Source organism: Molossus molossus, unplaced genomic scaffold (genome assembly GCF_014108415.1).
Source record: "Molossus molossus isolate mMolMol1 unplaced genomic scaffold, mMolMol1.p scaffold_m16_p_19, whole genome shotgun sequence".
Classification (NCBI taxonomy): Eukaryota; Metazoa; Chordata; class Mammalia; order Chiroptera; family Molossidae; genus Molossus; species Molossus molossus.
Window position 1 is genome coordinate 39,062,880 of NW_023425354.1, and position 9,176 is coordinate 39,072,055.

Genomic DNA, 9,176 nt, shown 5'->3' on the forward strand with positions numbered 1-9,176 from the left:
CAGGAAAGCGGCACTGACATCACCCGGCCTGGCTAATTGGGAGCTGCCAGTCTCTGCGTGTCTTTGGGAAAACCAGCCTCCCGGTTCCCAGAGCACTCCCTGGGTATTTACATAAAACCCTCTGCCCCTGCCAATTCCTCACCGACCCTTCCTCCAGCCAGAAAAACCAGTCCCACCAGACCAGGGCAGGCAGGCTGACCCATGCTGAGTGCCCTCTAAGATGGACCCTCACCCAGAATGGCAGCCGGCAGCAAGGGTGCAGGTGGACTCACAGGAACAGGTTTACAACCCGCAAGGCCTTCAGAGCTCCAGACCCGACAACACTCTGGGTCACTCTGCCTCCCCACCCAGCCTCCATCCCCCCTCTGCCTCCATCCCCCCTCTGCCTCCCTGCCTCCATCCCCCCTCTGCCTCCATCCCTCCTCTGCCTCCATCCCTCCTCTGCCTCCATCCCCCCTCTGCCTCCATCCCCCCTCTGCCTCCATCCCTCCTCTGCCTCCCACCTCGCCTCCATCCCCCCTCTGCCTCCATCCCTCCTCTGCCTCCATCCCCCCTCTGCGTCCATCCCCCCTCTGCCTCCATCCCTCCTCTGCCTCCCTGCCTCCATCCCCCCTGCCTCCCTGCTTTCATCCCCCCTCTGCCTCCCTGCCTCCATCCCCCCCTGCCTCCCTGCTTTCATACCCCCTCTGCCTCCCACCTCGCCTCCATCCCCCCTCTGCCTCCCTGCCTCCATCCCCCCTCTGCCTCCCCATCTCCAAGAATTCTGAGTTTTGTCTGTCTGGCGAGGAGAGATGGGGGTGGGGAGGGTGATACCACACCCATCATCCACTCTGGAGGTCAACCTCCCTGCCTGGCTGGAAGTTTATCTTTGTATCCATTCTAAGTCTCTCATGGTGGACAGTGGCATGTAAGCCTTGAGTTTATCTAAATGGACGTTTCCAAGAGTCTCATCCACGTCCTTCCTGTTGCAGTGGAGAAGAAAAGATATTTACTGTCACTCTCGTGCCCAGTGAAAAAGAGGCCTGCACTGTGGAGAGAGAAAACCAGGAAGGATTTCATTCTGGATTCCCCTGGTCTGGGCCTTCATTCAGTACTCCTAGAGCTGGGGGTTCGAGGGTGGCGGGCAGGTGCAGATGGGAGGGGGCTGCTGCGTGAGGGAGAACATGGCTGTCCCCAGGGGAAAGAGATCCTGACAGGACATGCCAGACATCCAGCACAGTGAGGAGTGTCAGGCGAGTGGCTCCACCCCCACCCCAGCCCCCCAGGCTGGCATTCCTCATTTATGAAGCTCATCATAAATCACGGCTCCCACCCAGCCCCACACTGAGACCCCCACAAGGCCCCAGGCAAAGCCCCTCCACCATTGGGAATGGGCCGGAGCCAGAACGGTGGGACTTTTCCAGTGGCTTACACACAACCCCATCCGCAAAAAGGACTCTTCCCTACCACTTCCTTCTAGTAGACCCTGGTTGGGTACTCTAGCCGAGCCCTGGCTGGGGAAGAGGTGGGTGTGCTTCTCAGGGACACATGTCTGTCCACTGCTATCAGCTTCCCTTCATACCGCCCCCCCCCCCCATTTCTCCCTCAGTCCTGCTCAGAGAGGGCCAGATGTGGACTAAGGTCACACAGCAGTCCCAGGAGATACAGACTGGGCTGGCCCTGCCTTTTCCGAAGAGGAAGTAGACAAAAGCTGGTCTGGGGGTTGAGGGGTCAGCCGTGGTGGGTGCCCTGGCAGAGCTTGGGGGCCAGGCCTCCCCGGGTGCTCAGAAACCATCCTCCTCAGCAGGCGGGAGGGCAGACAGGAGGCAGGCGGCACCTGTCAACCTAATCATCGTCATTAGCTGGGCAATAAAGCAGCACGGACCCGGCCAGCCTTTGAAGGAAGGGCCTGTCAGCCCAGGTCAGGTTTGTGCAAGCAGCCCAGCAGCTCGGCCTCCTGCACACAGTACTCTGGGCTCTGGCAGGTGGATGGGGCAGTGCTGGGACCGGGGTCTGCGTCCTCCCTGCCTGGGCACCCGCATCCCTTCACTCACGGCTTCCAGAAAAGCATCGAGGTGCTTTGGGTGTCTCCTACCAGCTGAATTTGTGCAGTGCTGGGACTCAAGAACTGCATGGTAGTGAGCTCCTCGTTACTGGGGGAGATCAATGAGGCCAGAAACAACCTGAGGACAGTCTGCCTGATGCAGCTGTGTCCTCGGTTCCTAGCATGGGGCCTGGCACAGTGGCTATTGTGTGAATGAATGAATGTATCAGAAGCATAGGGGGCTTCTTGCTCCTGGAGGAAAGTTGGACATGCTGCCCTCCGAGCCCTTTTCCAGACGGCAATGTGTGGAGCACCATGTGGCCTGGAGACAAGGTCTTGGCCTCTGTGGGCCGGTGTCATCTTAGGCTCAGCATAGGTCCAGATTTCTGAGCCAACTCCTACTGTTTTCCCCTGGCCCTGGCCCCTGGGGCCTTGGGAGTGGCCCTGCTTGCCTCACCCTTCTGCTGGCCAGCACCAGCCCCAGAGGCAACTGTGGCAGCCGGAGTGCCCAGGGAAAGGGTATCAAGCCGAGTTTTTCAAGGAGAAACCTGGCAGGTAGAAGGGGGCACGTGTTATGAGATGGAGAAGGTGGGAACAAAGCTACTGTTCCCATTCTCTGGGTTCACTTTGGGTTGGGCTTAGGTGAAGGGAAGCTCTAGGGGTTACGACCCCAGAGTAAGCCCCTTGGGGACTCCCTGTCTCCCCGAAGTCTCAGAGGGAAGCTGCTTCCTGAGGAGGGAGGGTGAGCTGTGCAGGCAGGAGGGTGGTGCAGCCAGGGGATTCAGGGTGTGGGGTGGGGTAGGAATGGGATGGGTGAGGTTCTGAGGGGGCCAGCCTGAGGAGGGTGACCCCCTACAGCCTCCATCCAGTCTGGGCCCCATTAGTCATGATCAGCAGAGCCATGAAATTTTACTGAGACAGGGAGTCTGAGGGTCTCCAAAAGGGTGATCCCTCAACCTCAGGGAGGGGAGCGGAGAGAGGGGGTGACATGGGGGTTGGGGGAAGGGAATAGAGCAGCCTGACTGGAAAGATTGTGACAGGGAAAAGTTGTTCTTAAGGGTGGGAGACCCACAGGCATGTATATACAGATCTATGGATTCTTGGGTACACACAGAACACCTCACAGACACAAGCACAGATGTGGATACCTGCATACACAGTTACACACACACACACACACATACACAGGAGACACATGTTCTGGCATGGACATGCTGAGCATCACATAATAGTTCCACAACTTAACTGCACACCCGTGGTGGCACGTGTAAGCATGAGCACAGACATGTAAATACACACACATTCACGCACAGTGAACATACATACACACACAGGGTTTGCTCCTCCCACCTCCACAACTGTGCCTCCTAGTAGCAGGAACGATTAAGACAAGACAGGAGAAGCCTGCCCTCCCCACCCAGCAGGACTCTAGCTGTGTCCCTCCCCACTGGACCCCCCCACCAAGCTCTGGGCTTGGAAACTCCCTGGATTTCCCAGACGGTCAGCCAACCAGAACAGGCTCAGACCTCCCAACCCAGCACCCCTGCCACACACCCTCCACAGCTCTGGCCAGCACGCCTCCATCATCCACGGCCAAGGAACTGCCTGGTCTTCCCCCAGAAGCCCATCCTGATTAATCCCAGACCTTTATGTGGGGTTCTCACACCTCAGGGCCTCCTGGCAGCTCTGCTTGGGCCCAGACGCCCCACAGATGCCCCTAAGTGTCCTCCATGCCAATGGAGTGAGATGGAAGGCCCGGGAAGTAGCAGGCCCAGTCTTGGAAACCCACTTAGGGAAGCCAAGGCCTGTTCATACTGAGCAGAAGTGGACAGAAGATGGCCAGCCCTAATGTGGGATACAGGGAGGGGGCCCTCCACCAGCCCAGTGGGGCTCTCAAGGGTGGGAACATGCTCTTCCTTCTCCCTGGAGTCACCAGAGTCTTGCCTCAGACTGGAGCATGGCAGGCATTGGCCCCATGGATTTCCATCCCTAGTCAAGGCTGCCCCGGCTCAAAGCAGCCCAGCCCTGGGCAGAGCTCAGCAGCAGACAGTGAACCAGTTCTGACTTTCAGGTTCCGAAAGACAGCACTTCCCTTGGCCCCAGTCTGTTTAACCCCAGAGACAGCCCATCCAGGCCAGAGCCCAGCTCAGCTACAGCTGCAGACCCTGAAATTCGGGTGCTGGAATACATGGGACCAAACCTGCAGATAGAAGCCCTTTCCCAGGAAAGCAGAGCCAATACTACAGCAGCTGCCACTGAAGCCAGACACCAGGACAGACTTCCTGGATCTAGGAGGAAATTCTAAGGGGCTGGAAGGAGAGGATGGTTCTGCCCAGGGGCAGAGAATGAGGAGAAAGACCTCACAAACCCCATTTCATTTCAAGGTTCTCTGGAATTCCTGAGGCTCTTGCTTCAACTCCTCGACTCCATGCAAGGAGGAAATAGTGCTTCCCAAAGGAAAGAGGGAGCCAGAGTCCGCACCCATTCCCCGGGCAGAGGTGGATCCTGTCTCAGAGAAGTTCATCTTACCCATCAGAAGCAGTCTCACTGTGGGAAGGTGAAACCGCACTCCTGCCTATCATTCCATCACGGACTTCCTGGGACCCTTAGCCTCGGAATTAATTTGCAATTCCTTGATTTTTAATTAAGTCGAAAGTCTTTTCATCTGTTTACTGCTCATTTGCATTCTATCTGTGAATTGCTTCTTCAGATCCTTTGCCCATTATTCAGTGAGATTGTCTTTCTTCTTACTTATTCAGAGGCGCTCTTTCTACATTATGGATATCAACCCTTTGTTAGATGTGTTGCAACACTTTCTTTTAGACTGGTTTTTGTCTTTTGACTTTTTATGGGTTATTTTGCTCTAATGAAATATTTAATTTTTATTTAGTCAAGTTACATATTCCTCTATGGCTTCTAGATTTGACATCATGCTTTAAAAATGCCTTTTCCACTCCATAATTGTGAAAATGTTTCCTGTATTTTTTCTATTTATTTGTATGGTTTTTATTTTATATTAGATCTTGAATTCATCTACATTTTTTTCCTTTTTTTTTTTTTTTTAGAGAGAGAGAAAGAGAGAGATAGAAACATCAGTGAGAGAGATTACTGATTGGCCTCCTCCTGTATGCCCCCCACTAAGGGGTTGGCCCACAACCTGGGCATTGCCTTGACCAGGAATCGAACCCGCAACCTTCTGGTGCGTGGGTCGATGCTCAACCACTGAGCCACACCAGCCGGGCCATCTAGGTTTTTTTAATGTACAGTGTGAAGTCAGACTTAACCTTATTTTTTTCCAATAGAAAGCCCATTATCCTAAGTCCATTTATTGAATTTTTATCTTCTTGCTGCTTTAAAACACCTTATTATCACATACCCAATTCTCACAGATACCCGTTTATTCTGAACTCTATTATCTCCCACTAATTTATTTGCTAATTTGCACCAAAATCACATTGTTTTAATTGCAGAAGGCTTATTGAACATCTTTAAATCTGTCAAGGCAAGTTCCCCCTAATAGTCTTCTTTTTCAAAAAGTTCTAAGCTATTCTCACGTATGTACTCTTCCCCAAACTATAGAATCAACTTGTAAAGTTGGCGGAGGGGGTTAGACCTTTTAAATCCTCACCTGAGGATATGTCCATTGATTTTAGAGAGAGAAGAAGAAAAGAGAGAGAAACACTGATTTGAGAGAGAAACATTGATTGGTTTGCTTCTTGTATGAGCCCTAACCAGGGATTGAATCCACAACCTGAATATGTGCCCTGACCAGCAACCAAACCTGCTACCTTTCGGTGTACGGGATGATGCTCTAACCAACTGAGCCACACCAGCCATGGCAGGATTAGAGTTTTGATTTGAATTACATTCAGTTTATAGATTGTTTATTTATTTTATTTTATTAATTTATTTATTTTTGTTACAGATGTTTTTCCCTTTTTCCCCCACTGATTCCCCCTCCCCCCTCCCTGCCCTGTCCCAAGCTTTGTTGTCCATGTCCATTGTTCATGCACACATGCATGTAAGTTCTGTGGTTTATCTCTCCCCCGCCACCCCCTCTTCTGAGGATTATCAGTCTGTACCCCACTTCCACGTCTCTGGGACTACCCCATTCCTCAGACTATTATGTTCATTATATTCCACAAATAAGTGAGATCATATGATACTTGTCTTTCTCTGTTTGGCTTGTTTCGCTTAGGATGATACTTTCCAGGTCCCTCCATGTCGTCTCAAAGGATAAGAGATCTTTCTTTCTTACAGCTGCGTAGTACTCCATTGTGTACATGTACCACAGTTTTGTTATCCATTCGTCTACTGATGGACATTTGGGCTGTTTCCAGATCTTAGCTATTGTAAATAGTGCTGCTATGAACATGGGGTTACATATATTCTTTCTGCTTGGTGTTTCAGGCTTCTTAGGGTATATTCCTAGAAGTGGGATCACTGGGTCAAATGGGAGTTCAATTTTGAATTTTTTGAGGTAACACCATGGTGTTTTCCATAGTGGCTGCACCAATCTGCATTCCCACCGGCAGTGTACTAGAGTTTATAGAATTGACATCTTTACAATATTATACTGAGCTTTTCAATTCAAGAATATTATGTACCTTTATATTTTTTCAGGTGTTATTTTATGTCTGTCAGTAAAGTTCTATTGTTTTCCTCATGTAGATTTTATGCATTTCTTATTAAGTTTACTACTGGGTATTTTGTAATGTTGGATCTTTTGTCTCCATATATTTTTCAATTGGTTGTTTTAGTTGAATAGAAATAGTTTTGATTTTCCTATACTTAACATATGTTCTGATTCTGCTAACTTACTAGTTTCTCTCATTAGTTCTAATAGTTTTTCAGTTGATTCTCTTAGATTTCCTAAGTCAACAGTGACATCACTGGTAATTCTTGAAGATTTTGCCTCTTTCTTTTTCATAGTGATGTCCCTTAGTCCTTTTCCTCATCTCATTGCACTGTCAGGGCCTTCAGAATAACACTGATGGATGACAATGAGAGCAGCCTCCAATTTACAACTTTCATGGTTCTCTGGGCCCAGGTCACCCATATGGAATTACCTGTGAGTCTTGAAGTAACAATTAGCCCTCTACATATCAGATAGGAGGTCTGACAGCTGCCCTTTCACTGTCAAACTTCATCAGTTATTAGGGCAAACCACCATATCCTATTGTCCCGCCCAGCACCACTGGGCTTGGTGAAGAGGAAGGGAACACACATTCATTTATTGAACATCTACTATCTACCAGGGATTGTGCTAGGAACTTTAAACATAACCTTATTTAATCACAACTCTATGGGAGAATAATAGTATTCCTCGTTAACAGACGAGGAAACAGAGGCTCGAAGTAGTGAGTATGGAAGATGATACAGCCAGCCACCACTCACAGATGGGTTCTTTGTTATGTGCCTCAGCACCCTCTTTTCTGAAATGGATAGTCCCTGCCTCGACAAAGAAGACTCCAGGATCCCAATATATGGAAGAGCATAATTGTCAGTGATGCATCAGATAAGGGGTTAATTTCCAAAATATATAGAGTACTCATACAACTCAACAAAAGGAAGACAAAGAATCCATTTTAAGAATGGGCAGAGGACCTAACTAGACACTTCTCCCAACAGGACATACAAATGGCCAAGAGACATATGAAAAACTGCTCAACATCACTAATCATCAGAGAAATGCAAATTAAAACAACAATGAGGTATCACCTCACACCTGTCAGAATGGCCACCATCAACAAATCATCAAACAACAAGTGTTGGCGAGGGTGTGGAGAAAAGGGGACCCTAGTACACTGCTGGGGGGAATGCAGACTGGTGCAGCCACTATAGAAAACACTATGGTGTTACCTCAAAAAGTTAAAAATTGAACTGCCATTTGACCCAGTGATCTCACTTCTAGGAATATATCCTAAAAAAACTGAAATACCAATCAGAAAGAATATATGTACCCCTATGTTCAAAGCAGTGCTATTTACAATAGTTAAGATCTGGAAACAACCCAAGTGTCCATCAGTAGATGAGTGCATAAAAAAGCTGTGGTGCCCTGGCCGGTTTGGCTCAGCGGTTGGAGTGCCGACCTGCGGTACAGAGAGACCCGGGTTCGGTTCCAGCTAAGGGCATGTACCTCGGTTGCAGTTTGTCCCCGGCCCTGGTTGGTCGTGCGGGTGGCAGCCACTCGGTGTGTCCCTTCACATCGATGTTTCTCTCTCTCTCTCTTCCTCTTTCTCCCTCCCGCTCTATCTGAACAAAAAATGGAAAAATGTCCTCGGGTGAGGGTAAAAAAAAAAAAAAGCTGTGGTACATATACACAGTGGAATACTATGCAGCTGTAAGAAAGAAAGATCTCTTATCCTTTGAGATGACATGGAAGGACCTGGAGAGTATTACGCTAAGCAAAACAAGCCAAACAGAGAAAGACAAATATCATATGATCTCACTTATTTGTGGAATATAATGAACTAAACAAACTGATGAACAAAATTGACCCAGAGACATAGAGGTGGGGTACAGACTGACAAGCCTCAGAGGAGGGAGGTTGGGGGAGGAAGATAAACGACAGAACTTATATGCATGTATGCATGACCAATGGACATAGACAAAAAGCTGGGGATGGGACTGGGGGGATGGGGAGGAGGGTGTCAATGGGAGGAAAAAGGAGAAACATCTGTAACAAAAACAAATTAGTAAAAAAATTAAAATTAAAATTAAAATTAAAAACAGAAAGAAAAAACAAAAAGAAGACTCCAGGTGTTTTAGTCTACTCCACACTGGTGCTAGAAAACCACCCCTTCCCCCTAGCCAAGGCTGACATTACCTCCCTCCTTGGAATGAAATAGAATAAGTGGGAAGAAGCTGACCTGTCCACACCCTCAGGCCAGAAGCCAAATCCCAGGTCTTGCTGGGCAACAGATCTACCACTAGGTCTCTGGAGCCTTTAGCTCCAGGAAGACATAAAAGTGGGCTTAGAGGACAAGAAGGGAAGAAGAGGAGGGAAAGAATGGCCAGTGAGCCCTGACCGATTTGGCTCAGCGGTTAGAGCGCTGGCCCATGAACCAATGAGTTGTGGGTTCGATTCCGGTCAAGGGCATGTACCTCAGTTGCGGTTCATCCCCAGCCCTGGTTGGGGTCGTGCTAGAGG